General features: G+C 39.3%; 1 protein-coding gene across 5 annotated transcripts in view; it reads left to right on the forward strand.

Annotated features, from left to right (window-relative positions):
• Positions 1-14,018, forward strand: part of LOC122561700 (spindlin-W) — a 77,993-nt gene that overhangs the window by 49,324 nt on the left and 14,651 nt on the right. The window contains exon 4 of one of the 5 annotated variants that reach the window (XM_043713753.1): positions 13,889-13,959. The exons of the other annotated variants lie outside the window; for them this stretch is intronic. The gene's annotated coding sequence lies outside the window, so the exon portion shown is untranslated. The remainder of the gene's footprint in view (positions 1-13,888; positions 13,960-14,018) is intronic. 5 annotated transcript variants of the gene reach the window in all.

Consider the following 14,018-nt stretch of genomic DNA (forward strand, 5'->3'; position numbering starts at 1 on the left):
TCACGGGGGAGAGGGGCCAGCAGGAGGTCATTGTCCACATTGGAACCAACGACATTGGAAGGGAAAAGGTTGACACTCTGAAGGGAGATCACAGAGAGTTAGGTAGAAATTTAAAAAGGAGGTCTTCAAGGGTAATAATATCTGGATTACTCCCAGTGCTACGAGCTATTGAGGGCAGGATAGGAGGATAGAGCAGATGAATGCATGGCTGAGGAGCTGGTGTATGGGAGAAGGATTCACATTTTTGTATCATTGGAATCTCTTTTGGGGTAGAAGTGACCTGTACAAGAAGGACAGATTGCACCTAAACTGGAAGGGGACTAATATACTGGCAGGGAGATTTGCTAGAACTTTTTGGGAGGATTTAAACTAGTAAAGTGGGGGGTGGGACCTAGAGAGATAGTGAGGAAAGAGATCGATGTTAGACGGGTACAGCTGAGAACAGAAGTGAGTCAAACAGTCAGGGCAGGCAGGGACAAGGTAGGACTAATAAAGTAAACTGCATTTATTTCAATGCAAGGAGCCTAACAGGGAAGGCAGATGAACTCGGCATGGTTAGGTACATGGGATGGGGATATCACAGCAATTACAGAAACATGGCTCAGGGATGAGCACGACTGGCAGTTGAATGTTCCAGGATGAAAATGCTACAGGAAGGATAGAAAGAGAGGCAAAAGAGGAGGAGGACATTTTTGATAAGGGATAGCATTACAGCTGTGCTGAGGGAGGATATTCCCGGAAATACATCCAGGGAAGTTATTTGGGTGGAACTGAGAAATAAGAAAGGGGTGATCACCTTTATTGTTGTATTATAGACCCCCCCAATAGTCAGAGGGAAATTGAGAAACAAACTTGTAAGGAGATCTCAGCTATCTGTAAGAATAATAGGGTAGTTATGGTAGGGGACTTTAACTTTCCAAACATCGACTGGAACTGCCATAGTGCTAAAGGTTTAGATGGGGAGGAATTTGTTAAGTGTGTACAAGACAATTTTCTGATTCAGTATGTGGATGTACCTACGAGAGAAGGTGCAAAACTTGACCTACGCTTGGGAAATAAGGCAGGGCAGGTGACTGAGGTGTCAGTAGGGGAGCACTTTGGGGCCAGTGACCATAATTCTATTTGTTTTAAAATAGTGATGGAAAAGGATAGACCAGATCTAAAAGTTGAAGTTTTAAATTGGAGAAAGGCCAATTTTGACGGTATTAGGCAAGAACTTTTATACGCTGATTGGAGGCAGATGTTCGCAGGTAAAGAGACGGCTGAAAAATGGGAAGCCTTCAGAAATGAGATAACAAGAATCCAGAGAAAGTATATTCCTGTCAGGGTGAAAGGGAAGGCTGGTAAGTATAGGTAATGCTCAATGACTAAAGAAATTGAGGGTTTGGTTAAGAAAAAGAAGGAAGCATATGTCAGGTACAGACAGGATAGATCGAGTGAATCCTTAGAGTATAAAGAAAGCAGGAGTATACTTAAGAGGAGGAAGTGCTGGATGTCTTGAAACGGTTAAAGGTGGATAAATCCCCAGGACCTGATCAGGTGTACCCTAGAACTCACTGGGAAGCTGGAGAAGTGATTGCTGGGCCTCTTGCTGAGATATTTGTATCATCGATAGTCACAGGTGAGGTGCCGGAAGACTGGAGGTTGGCAACATGGTGCTGTTTAAGAAGGGTGTTAAAGTCAAGCCAGGGAACTATAGACCGGTGATCCTGACCTTGGTGATGGGCAAGTTGTTGGAGGGAATCCTAAGGGATAGGATGTACATGTATTTGGAAATGCAAGGACTGATTCGGGATAGTCAACATGGCTTTGTGCGTTGGAAATCGTGTCTCACAAACTTGATTGAGTTTTTGAAGAAGTAACAAAGAAGATTGAGGGCAGAGCAGTAGATGTGATCTATATGGACTTCAGTAAGGCGTTCGACAAGGTTCCCCATGGGAGACTGATTAACAAGGTTAGATCTCATGGAATACAGGGAGAACTAGCCATTTGGATACAGAACTGGCTCAAAGGTAGAAGACAGAGGGTAGTGGTGGAGGGTTGTTTTTCAGACAGGAGGCCTGTGACCAGTGAAGTGCCACAAGGATCGGTGCTGGGCCCTCTACTTTTTGTCATTTACATAAATTATTTGGATGCGAGCATAAGAGGTACAGTTAGTTAGTTTGAAGATGACACCAAAATTGGAGGTGCACAACAGGATCTGGGCCAATGGGCTGAGAAGTGGCAGATGGAGTTTAATTCAGATAAATGCGAGGTGCTGCATTTTGGGAAAGCAAATCTTAGCAGGACTTCTACACTTAATGGTAAGGTCTTAGGGAGTGTTGCTGAACAAAGAGACCTTGTCTTCTCAATACTGAGGTGATTACAGATTTTCAAATCCTAACCACTCACCATAGGAAAACCATTTCACCCGACTGCTTACCTTGCAGTCTTACCTTAAACAAAACACAAGATCTTTAATAAAATGTTTGTCATCCATGGGCAGTGTCTGGAGCTGAATTTCCCAAATAGGTTTTTAAAGATAGTGAGAAAAAAAATGTCTTTATTCAAATCTTATTCACCATGTTACTGTAATAGAGACCCAGATCATATTTTCAGGTCCTGAGTTCAAATCACTCCTGGCAGGTGGAGGAATTTGAATTCAGTTTTTAAAAAAAAGAAAGAATCTGGAATTTAGAGTCTAATGATAACCTTGAAACTGTTCATTGTTGACAAATCCCATCTGGTTCACTAATGTCCTTTTAGGGAAAGAAATCTGCATTCCTTTTCCAGTCTGGTCCACATACGACTCTAGAATGGTGGACTCTTAACTGCCTTCTGAGCATTTGGGGATAGGCAATAAATGCTCACATCTTGTGAATGATTTTTTCCTTTAAAAATCTGTTGAACTTGATTTAATAAACACACAAGTCACAAATGTTTTGTTTTATTAGCTGAGACCTGTACTTTTGAAACACTACACACAATTCAACTCCATCTTGTCAGGATAGCTTTCAAATTAAAATTTCATTCTAAGCTCCTTTTTAAATAGTTTGCAGGACATATTCTTCAAAATCTCACGGCTCTTGTAAAGCAAATTGCTTTTCTCCAAGAGAGAAAATAGTCAAAATTAGATAAAAAGCAAAGAGATTGGAAAGCAAAGTCAGCAAAGTAAGTTTTAACATTATCTTTACTTCTATTAGTAATGTGCTACAACAATTGTTGGAATTGCTTGAATAAATAATTAAATTTAATATGTGAAGTCATGTAGCATGGATCAGTTAAAACTTGGCACTTAAAATTTATTTTCAAAAGTTAAATATTCTTCTGACATATAACACAAATGTTTTAGTTGGTGTAATAAGTGAGCACACTGGTTTGGTAGATTAAATTATACCTTACATCCAAGATAAAATCAAATGTGAAATGCTAGTTTTCCAAGAAAACATGCAAGGAAATGGCAACTATATTTCAGCTTTTTTAATATAATTTTTAGTATTTGAATTCCAAAACACACTGTCTGTTAGAATTTTGCGATAGGGTGACACTAAGTAATCCTGAGTGCACAAGCATCTACACTAACTATTAATTTAAGATAGTTGGTCAAGTATGTACTGTGACTAATTTTTTTACTGCTTGAATTTATGCACATTCATACACGGGCCTGTTCTCTGATATCAGGACAAGAATATGTTCATGCTTTACACTTTGTTTTTAAAATCCCCAGAAAGAAGTTTAGTCTTCCAATTCACCAAGATTTTACCATGGAGTAGACTTGCCAACTATCTTTTGTCCTGCAGCATAATTATTGTAAACGTTTGCATTTTTTCTAATGAGTGCATAAACACACTGGTTCTGTAACGTTTCCCATTTTCAGCAATACCCAAGTGATTTAAAATGACTCATGAGCCAACCAAAGCAACTTTTCTTAGAGTCATACTGAGGAGTAAATGCCAACCAGTTGGTTTCTTGGCATATATTTGTCATGACACTGAACAATTTGCCCTTTTGGGAAGTGGAAGTGGGCAATGAATGCTTCCATACAAGTGTCATTCGAAAAAAAAGTAAATATAATATTAGAAAACTAATTCCACTTCAGATCCTGGGAGACACCATTAATGTGTGAAGAGAAATTTGAGTTCCCAGTTATGTTGGGAAAGAATAAGTCACAAGATTCCATGATTTAAAAACAAATGAATTTTACCACAAAAGAATCAAGTAAAGCAAACACAACAAAATGAATGTCTTTGGGTTATTGTGTACAATGTGTCATTGAATTTTTTTATCCTCCTCTTTTTCACTATGACTATCCTTACTTCTATCCTTTAGGGAAGAAAATTCTGCTGGCTTACATGTGACTCCAGATCTAGTGATGTGGTTGACACTGAAATGGCTAAATAAGCCACTTTGTTGTATCAAAGTCCTACAAATTTTGATAAAAGGGATTGGGCAGCCAATTTGGCACTGACCAAGGCACTGGAAGTGATAGTAGCACATATGAACCTACAAAATCCTCTTTACTGAGACCCACAGACCCATCTGAGGCGGTGGCACAGTTGTATACTTAGAATTGCCTGGGGAAGTCCTCAACATTGACACTGGATCCCGTGATGTCTTGAGGTATCAGGCCATACCTGGGTAAGGAAACCATCTGCTAATTATAGCTCCACTTCCCTCCCCACCCTCAAAAAAAAGGTTTTGAGATGTCAACCTGATGAAGACAGGCAACATAGCACTATAGAAAAAAGAACAAAGGACTACAGGTGCTGGAAATTAGAAATAAAAGTAGAAATTGCTGAAAAATCTCAGTAGGTCTGGCAGCATCTGTGGAGACAAAAGCACAGTTAATGATGTAGCCAAACCTGCTGAGTTTTTTCCAGCAATTTCTGTTTTTGACATGACTGCAGATTGTTTGTATAGTACACAAAGATCACAAAGCTGCAATTAATCTCTCATATTCCTGGGTTGAACTGCCAGTAACCTGATCCTAAAATGGCTTCTCCTATCCCTTTCTTCATGGCAACCAGAAACACCTTAGCCCTGTGTCCAAAAAGAAACTTTCATTCGTTACCTGACCGCAACAGCTTTTCGTCTTAGATGTGATGTGGAGGAGCCAGTATTGGAGTGGGGTGGGCAAAGTTAAAAATCTCACAACACCAGGTGTTGGTCCAACAGGTTTATTTGGAAGCACTAGCTTTCAGAGCGCTGCTCACTGCTCCTTCATCAGGTGATGATCACCATCTGATGAAGGAGCAACATTCTGAAAGCTAGTGCTTCCAAATAAATCTCTTGAACTATAACCTAGTGTTGTATGATTTTTAACTAATTTCATCTTTAGTGAAATTAAAAGAATTTAATTTCTTTTAATCAAACAAGCAGGGTTTCGCACAGGTATTTACAATCTTGATATTGAAATCAGCTCTTTGGCTTTAAGGAGATTTAAAGTCTTTTGGTTGTGGATATGGCAATAGCTGTGATTGTCCTTGAATTTAAACACTGGTCACCAACTCAATTTGAATTTTCTATGCGATTCTTACTAATTACTTCCCAGCTTTTCTCGTCAGGTAGACTCCCAACACAGATCACATCATCCCTCTCATTTATCCTAAAGATAAGGCTGTACACGATAACCATCTTACAAGTCAAAAGACAGAATTCTAAAAACATTTCAGTTATGAAATCAGAAGTTCATGACAACTGTTGTCAGATTGAAATAAGAAGGTAACACCTGAACATTAAGAGTAGGCTATTCAGCCCTTTAGAGCCTGCTCTGTCATTGTGTGATTATGGCTCATCTTGTGTTTGCAACACCAGAAATCTATTGATCTCAGTCTTGAGCATACTCAACAGCTGAAACTTCATAGCCCTCCAGAGCATAAGATTGTTTAAGATCTCCCTTAAGTTGTGATCTGTTAAACCTGTTCAAAAGTCGTTAAATCTATTTGCGCATACACCTGGATAATTGAGTCGTAAACTGTGAAGAGGCGACTTCAGTTGATTTTGAACTAGTAATTCCACAATTAAACATTTCGAGTACAAAACTAATTTAAGATGGTATGGAATGTTGCATCTATATATTCCTGTATTATAAAGTGGATCTTTTCATTATGTTACTGCCAATTTCAGGTTAAGGTTAAGATTAGTTTGCCTTGTGTTACAATGAGTTCCACTGCACTTTTACTCATAAAATGTGTGCTTGGTGTACCTAAATATCTTGAGGATACAAAGCTGGAAGTAAAATGGAAATCTGTATCTCCACTTGAACAGGTATGAGAAATCAATTGTTTCGTCCAATTAAACTCTCCCCAAAGGTGCAGACTAACATTATAGAGTGTAAAATGAGCACATAGTGACATAGTGTTTTAAATTAGAATGAGTGTGTTTTGTGTGTTGGTCAGATATTGCAAAATTTTAATATTTGATAGTCCTCATTTTAAATAGTCATCCAAGCACAAATCCAAAGTGTGGAAAATATGTTTTGGCTGAGGAGACAGAGTCCTCATAATATTATTTATTTCATCATCATAGAATCATCCTTAAGAAAGTCACAGTGACTAATGTCAGAAACATGCTGTCTAATCTTACTTGCTTTCTGTGTCCTGTATTGCCATGATCTGTGGAGTATGATTTACACGTTACTAAAGCACATAAAATCTTAGCATGATAAATAAAAGCATATAATCAAAGCCTGACCAGCTTTGCACCATTGTACTGTATACTTTGAACGTTGTTAGTGTTTGTAATCTTTCTGTATGCACACAATATAATGATGATATATTGGCCCAGAAATTCTGATGGCCAGAGTCAATGGAGCAATGCAGACTAGAGTTGTGAGTCAGGACCACATGGAATTCCCATTGCAGTCGTCTCCATGGAAATTGCCTAAGAATTTGGAACTTTCTACAAGAAATTTCTGAAAAAGCCCCTTAAAGTTGGAAACTTTGGAGGGTTCTGGCTATGTGCAGCTCAAAGCACACTGGCTACTATAAAGAGTACATGGTTTCTAAAAGAGTTTTCTTCATTGCTGGATTCAAGGATTCCTCAATAGGTTTGTAACAGGAGCTCCCTTTCTGGTTCTGTCCAGTTCTGATCAGAATATCTGAGCCATTGTTTCAAAATGTACATTCCTGCGTTGCTGCTATGCAAATCCGTGACTGATAATAAATGTTGAAAGCCATCCACTTCATCTTCCAACTTCTCGTCTTCACCCAACCCCCAACCAACTTAATAGAGTTCTTCAAGGAAGTGACCAAGTTAATAGAGGAAGGAAGGGCTATTGATGTCATATACATGGACTTTAGTAAGGTGTTTGATAAGGTTCCCCATGGTAGACTAATGGAGAAAGTGAAGTCATATGGTGTGCAGGGTGTTCTAGCTAGGTAGATAAAGAACTGGTTGAGCAACAGGAGACAGAGTAGTAGTTGAAGGGAGTTTCTTGAAATGGAGAAAGGTGACCAGTGGTGTTCCACAGGGGTCATTGTTGGGGCCACTGTTGTTATACATGAGTGATCTGGAGGGGAGCACTGTTGGTATGATCAGCAGGTTTGCAGATGACAAGAAGATTGGTGGAGTAGCAGAGAGCATAAGGGACTATCAGAGAATACAGGAGGATATTGATAGACTGGAGAGTTGGGCGGAAAAGTAACAGATGGATTTCAATCCATACAAATGCGAGGTGATGCATTTAGGCAAGACTAATTCTAGAGCGAATTGTACAATGAACAGAAGAGGCTTGGGAAAAGTTGATGGGCAGAGAGATCTGGGAGTGCAGGTCTATTGTACCCTGAAGATTGCTGCACAGTTGGATAGAGTGGTCAAGAAGGCATATAGTATGCTTGCCTTCATTGGACGGAGTATTGAGTATAAGAACTGGTAAGTCATGTTAACATTGTACAAGACATTGATTTGGCTGCATTTAGAATACTGTGCACAGTTCTGGTCACCACATTACCAAAAGGATGTGGATGCTTTGGAGAAGGTGCAGAGAAGGTTTATGAGGATGTTGCCTGGTATGGAAGGTGCTAGCTATGAAGGAAGGTTGAGTAGGTTAGGTTTATTTTCATTAGAAAAAAGGAAATTAAGGGGGGGGGACCTGATTGCGGTTTACAAAATCATGAAGGGTATAGACCGGGTAGATAAAGACAAGCATTTTCCCAGGGTGAAGGATTCAATAATGAGAGGTCACACTTTCAAGGTGAGAGGTGGAAAGTTTAAGGGGGATACGCGTGGCAAGTACTTCACACAGAGGGTGGTGGGCATTTGGAACGCGTTGCCAGTAGAGGTGGTAGAGTCGTGCACTGTAGCATCGTTTAAGATGCGTCTGGATAAATGCATGAGTAGGTGGGGAGCAGGGGGATACAGATGCTTAGGAACTGACCGACAGGTTTAGACAGTAAATTTGGATCTGCTCAGGCTTGGAGGGCCGATGGACCTGTTCCTGGGCTGTAAATTTTTTTTGTTCTTTCTTTGTTCTTTGTATTGGAGTTGCTGTTAAACACAAAAATATCATGCTAGTGCTAGATGCCTCGGTTTTACAGTGTGTCTGATGTAGCTGTGATTAGATTAGATTACTTACAGTGTGGAAACAGGCCCTTCGGCCCAACAAGTCCACACCGACCCGCCAAAGTGCAATCCACCCAGACCCATTCCCCTACATTTACCCCTTCACCTAGCACTACAGGCAATTTAGCATGGCAAATTCACCCAACCTGCACATTTTTGGATTGTGCGAGGAAACCGGAGCACCCGGAGGAAACCCACACAGACACGGGGAGAATGTGCAAACTCCACACACAGTCGCCTGAGGCGGGAATTGAACCCAGGTCTCTGGCACTGTGAGACAGCAGTGCTAACCATTGTGCCCCCATACTGTGCATCTTTAGCATTCATTCACGTACAATAGCATTGCACTTGCAGTGCTTCTAATCAGAGAATGAAGGGGCAGTTGACTGATTCTTTATCATGCTGGAGTCTACGTTTATAATAGCATATTTGAGGGCTGTCTATTTCTGATTTCAATGGTTTCAAAGCGCAGAAGAATGAAGAACAGCTATGAATAACTGGATTTATGAACAGTTAGTGTCATGTTGTAATTTGTCATCAAGACTATAACTTAGTGTGTGACTGAGCTTTTAAGGGTTGTGGGTTTTTTAAAGTTCACTAATCCTCAATGGTGTTTTAAATCACATACCCAATAAAGCACCCAGTCGTGATTTGAAGGTTTACAGTTTGGATTGACCGCTTTTGGGTAGACTTAATCTCAAGGAAGGTCAGAAATATTGAAGCATGAAGTGTACATAATGTCCATTGAAACTTTTATTAATCCCCCTGAAGTTGAAGGACACCCCCCCCCCATCCCCCAAAAAATGAAATTGACAGATTTTCACTATGATGTGTGCACACAGCATTAATAGACCTTTTACCCAAACATCTATTTACCTAGAAATAATAGTCTCGAGAAGAAAAATACTATGTTGGAACTTTTTGTTTATAAATGAACAACATTATTTGAATTCAGCAGTCTCAATTTTCTCTCTCGCTCTGGGAAAAAAAGATTAGGATAAAGATTCTTGTTAAAACTTCTGTCAAGCTGGTTTACTCCTTGTCTGCCAGTATTATTTTTTTAAAACAAAATGTATCTAGTTCTTGCTGCTGCTCCAACCCTGAAACGTTGGAGTTTTACAGATGATCAAGTATGCAGAGAATATAAAATTGGGCATTTTTACAGTCTGCAGAAGATACAAAATGTCCCTTGATGTCTGTCTATTTATACATATAAAATGTACGAAGACTACATTTTCTTGGAATAGAAAATAGAAGTTTGGACACTAAGAAATCTTGCTGATTTTTCATTATTTTAATATATATTCTGGTGTGGGGCTATGAATTGGGAATTGTGAGCTGAAGATGACCTTTTGAATTTTGGTAACCAGCCTTTGGAGAAAAGGAACAGACAAACAATCTTTAATTTGTTGGTGAAGCCAAACTTGGAGGCTAATTGCAGGCTAATTCTTGATCAAAACTGTTCCCAACAGACAGCAACCCTGGGAGGAGCATTGTGCTTAAACAGATTGTAGGGGTTGGCTATTAACGAAACGTATTAACTGGGAATGGTCCCAGCAAGTCTGAGAGAGACCATGTACTCAAGCAGAAGACAGATGTTGAAAGGTAATTGAGACTCCTCAAAAAGGGATGGACCAGGTTTGGAGTTGTGGTTTGAATTGTGTTTTTTGAGGGAGAAGAGTTTTGGCTCTGATGAGACAGCAGGAAGATTTTGATGAAGGTTTTGAAAACTCCCTGCCTAAAGTCCCATACCAGCTTTTGAAAGCCCATAGAGTTGAAAGTATTGCGGTCTTTTATCTGAATGAACTGAAAAGGTACTTCTGATCAATATCTCAAGGAATGCAACCAATGAGTTTATATCTATGCCTCTGAATCAATGCTCCAAGAAAACCATTTAAGTGATCTGGCCAGTCTTGCTATTTTTGTTTCTGTATTCCTTAACTTTGTTTGTATGTCTGTCTTTTGAATGATTGGGGGCTGTAAACAAATATTTCGGGTTTAAAGCATAGATGACATTAGATTACTTTAGTCTTTTTCTCTGTTTTATTATGTATTTAATATATAAAGTCTATTGTTTAAGACACAAAAACGGTATCTGGAATTAATTACTCACCAAGTCTGGGATTGGTTATTCAAAAGTCTGGTTAAGAACTATTGGAGTGACTAATGAAGGTTTTAATTTTACTGTATTGCAAAAGGTTGATTTGATTTGGCTGTCTGCTGGTGTCATAACACAGCAGCTGGACTGAGACTTCTGGCAGATGAGTTGACAGTAGGTGCTTTTTTAGATTGAAAAGCTGCCTAATAAAAGCTGTTTGAATTTTAAGTAGCTGCTTATCATAGACTGAAGGGGCAGTTGAACTCAGACCTTCAGAAAGAATGCAAACGAAGACTACGGATTTGCAGGCAGCAGCGGAGTAGGATGCTTCAGCTAGAGCTCATCCGCTCTGTCCGTTTTCCTTTTCTCTTTTCGTCTTTTTTTTTGTTTTTATTCTTTCTCTCTTCATTCTCCTCACAGCTTCCGGACTCAGTGCAGACCCGCCGTGGTGATCACTCAGTGGCCTCAGCATGGACTTCCGGTCTTGAGGTGTCTACTTGAAGTGTGGCCCCACTATGGCTAAGCACTTAAGAAAAACTGTAATGTTTGAACTTTCAGCTTTTTGATTTTTCTACTTAAAACTAAAAAAGTCCACAATGTGTAACTTATTTACTGTAGTATGTTTTAAACTGTACTATAATTACTGCAGTGTTTAACTTTCAACTTCTTTCTTTCTATCTTGTTCTTAAGATTCTGCATCTAGGTACTTGTATTTAAGATGGCGCCTTGTGTGGCGACATTATGCACTTTTCATTGTACTTTTGTACTTGAGTACATGTGATAAAATCGAAGTCAAATCAAATGAAGATGGGTCTTTCTTTTCTCTCTTTTTCTCTTTTCCTTCCTTCCTTCCCTATTCTTTTCCTCTTTCTCTATTCCTTTTTCTTTCTCTCCCTTTCTTTCTTTCTCTCCCTTTCTTTCTTTCTCTCCCTTTCTTTCTTTCTCTCCCTTTCTTTCTTTCTCTCCCTTTCTTTCTTTCTCTCCCTTTCTTTCTTTCTCTCCCTTTCTTTCTTTCTCTCCCTTTCTTTCTTTCTCTCCCTTTCTTTCTTTCTCTCCCTTTCTTTCTTTCTCTCCCTTTCTTTCTTTCTCTCCCTTTCTTTCTTTCTCTCCCTTTCTTTCTTTCTCTCCCTTTCTTTCTTTCTCTCCCTTTCTTTCTTTCTCTCCCTTTCTTTCTTTCTCTCCCTTTCTTTCTTTCTCTCCCTTTCTTTCTTTCTCTCCCTTTCTTTCTTTCTCTCCCTTTCTTTCTTTCTCTCCCTTTCTTTCTTTCTCTCCCTTTCTTTCTTTCTCTCCCTTTCTTTCTTTCTCTCCCTTTCTTTCTTTCTCTCCCTTTCTTTCTTTCTCTCCCTTTCTTTCTTTCTCTCCCTTTCTTTCTTTCTCTCCCTTTCTTTCTTTCTCTCCCTTTCTTTCTTTCTCTCCCTTTCTTTCTTTCTCTCCCTTTCTTTCTTTCTCTCCCTTTCTTTCTTTCTCTCCCTTTCTTTCTTTCTCTCCCTTTCTTTCTTTCTTTCTTTCTTTCTTTCTCTTTCTTTTTCTTTCTTTTTCTTTCTTTTTCTTTCTTTCTCTTTCTTTCTCTCTTTCTTTCTCTCTTTCTTTCTCTCTTTCTTTCTCTCTTTCTTTCTCTCTCTCCACTTCAGTGCAAATCATGATTGGCTACCAAATTAAGGATCTTCTCTACAGATCAGCAGTTGACAACAATGTGATATCATACCAAAATCCAAAGAATCTATGAGGAAGTCACCTCAATCTACCCTTGTGGTTTTGACTCTTAATCCATATAATTCATTCGTTTTATATCTATACTTTCCACCCATGATATTTCTGCAAAGTGTGATGTGAATGAATGTGTGCGTATTAGGAATATAAGAGATATATTGTAAGTTTGCATAGTAATAATTAATCAGTTTTACCATTTACTTAGATTAGATTACTTTTACTTAGATTAGATTACTTAGTGTGGAAACAGGCCCTTCGGCCCAACAAGTCCACACCGACCCACCAACCAGACCCATTCCCCTACGTTTACCCCTGCACCTAGCACTATGGGCAATTTAGCATGGTCAATTCACCTAACCTGCACATTTTTAGGAAACCAGAGCACCCGGAGGAAACCCACGCAGACACAGGGAGAATGTGCAAACTCCACACACAGTCGCCTGAGGCAGGAATTGAAGCCGGGTCTCCGGCGCTGTGAGGCAGCAGTGGTCAGTAGTGCTAACCACTGTGCCACCGTGCCACCCATATCCATTTGTTAATGGATAAGTTTGTTTTGGTATGAATTTATTCTGTTCTAAATAGCAGTCAAAGTCACTCCAGTTACCAATTTTGTTGATTTCATTTGGTTGTTTATACATTTGTGACTGCTTGAGGAGTGATGGAGCTCAGTTTCCAGTGCACCCTTCTCATTAGAACTGTGACACAGTCAATTTTCATTTCATCAGCAAACTACTTAATCTGCACATCTGTGTTTCACTCAAAAACATTGACACGTTCCCAAACAGCAAGGGTTCCCAAACAGATCTGCAGAAGCCACTGAAAACAGCTTTTCGGTTGCAAAAACGTGTCAATGTAGCCCTCTGCAACTGAGGTAATTTTAGATCCAACTCACCACTTTCATTTAGACCCATGATCTTGTAAACGTTTTGATCAGTTTGGTATGTTGCATAGAGCTGATTAAATGATAGTTGTTAGCTTAACTATGATTTCTTTTCAGCAATTCAGTGCATATTTCATTAACATCAATGCAAAGTAGGTACTGAATTTACCACGTGGCCTGAAATAGGTCATGAATCTTTTTCACCACCACTTGTACTGAGCTGGACAAGAAGAAAATATAGAGGCATACTAAAGATAGCTATTTCCTCGGAGCAAACATTCGGGGTAAAGAAATTGCAGCCCATTTGTGTTCTGCTGGGACTCCTGAATATTTTTGTCTGAGGGCTGGAGTAGGAATCTGCAAAATAGAGAACAGGTCCAACATTCGTGTGACTAAACTAATAGGGTCTTTCCTTGGCTTGCTGCCACAGTTTTCTGAAACTGCAATTTAGGGATACTCCCAAGAAAGGTCTGAGGGGGACCTGGCAACAAACCAAAGAAGACCCAAGAAGAAATGTTTTTTAAGTTCTTGAGATTTTCAGGCCACGGGTCATTCTGACATTAAGGTTAATCATGCTTGAAAAGTATTCATAAAAGTATAATTTAAGAAAAAAATGAATTCAGGAATACTGGTATCAATTGTGATTAATGCTTTTGCAGTTCACTGGCCGTTGAGCTGAAGTAATGCTTTATGGCAACATGGTTCGGACTGAATTTTGTATACGAAAGAAGTACGTGGTCTTTAAGTTGTGCGTGGAATTTGTTAATATAAGTTTTGACAATCAGATGT

This window comes from Chiloscyllium plagiosum, chromosome 2, assembly GCF_004010195.1.
Source record: "Chiloscyllium plagiosum isolate BGI_BamShark_2017 chromosome 2, ASM401019v2, whole genome shotgun sequence".
In the NCBI taxonomy this organism is placed as follows: domain Eukaryota; kingdom Metazoa; phylum Chordata; class Chondrichthyes; order Orectolobiformes; family Hemiscylliidae; genus Chiloscyllium; species Chiloscyllium plagiosum.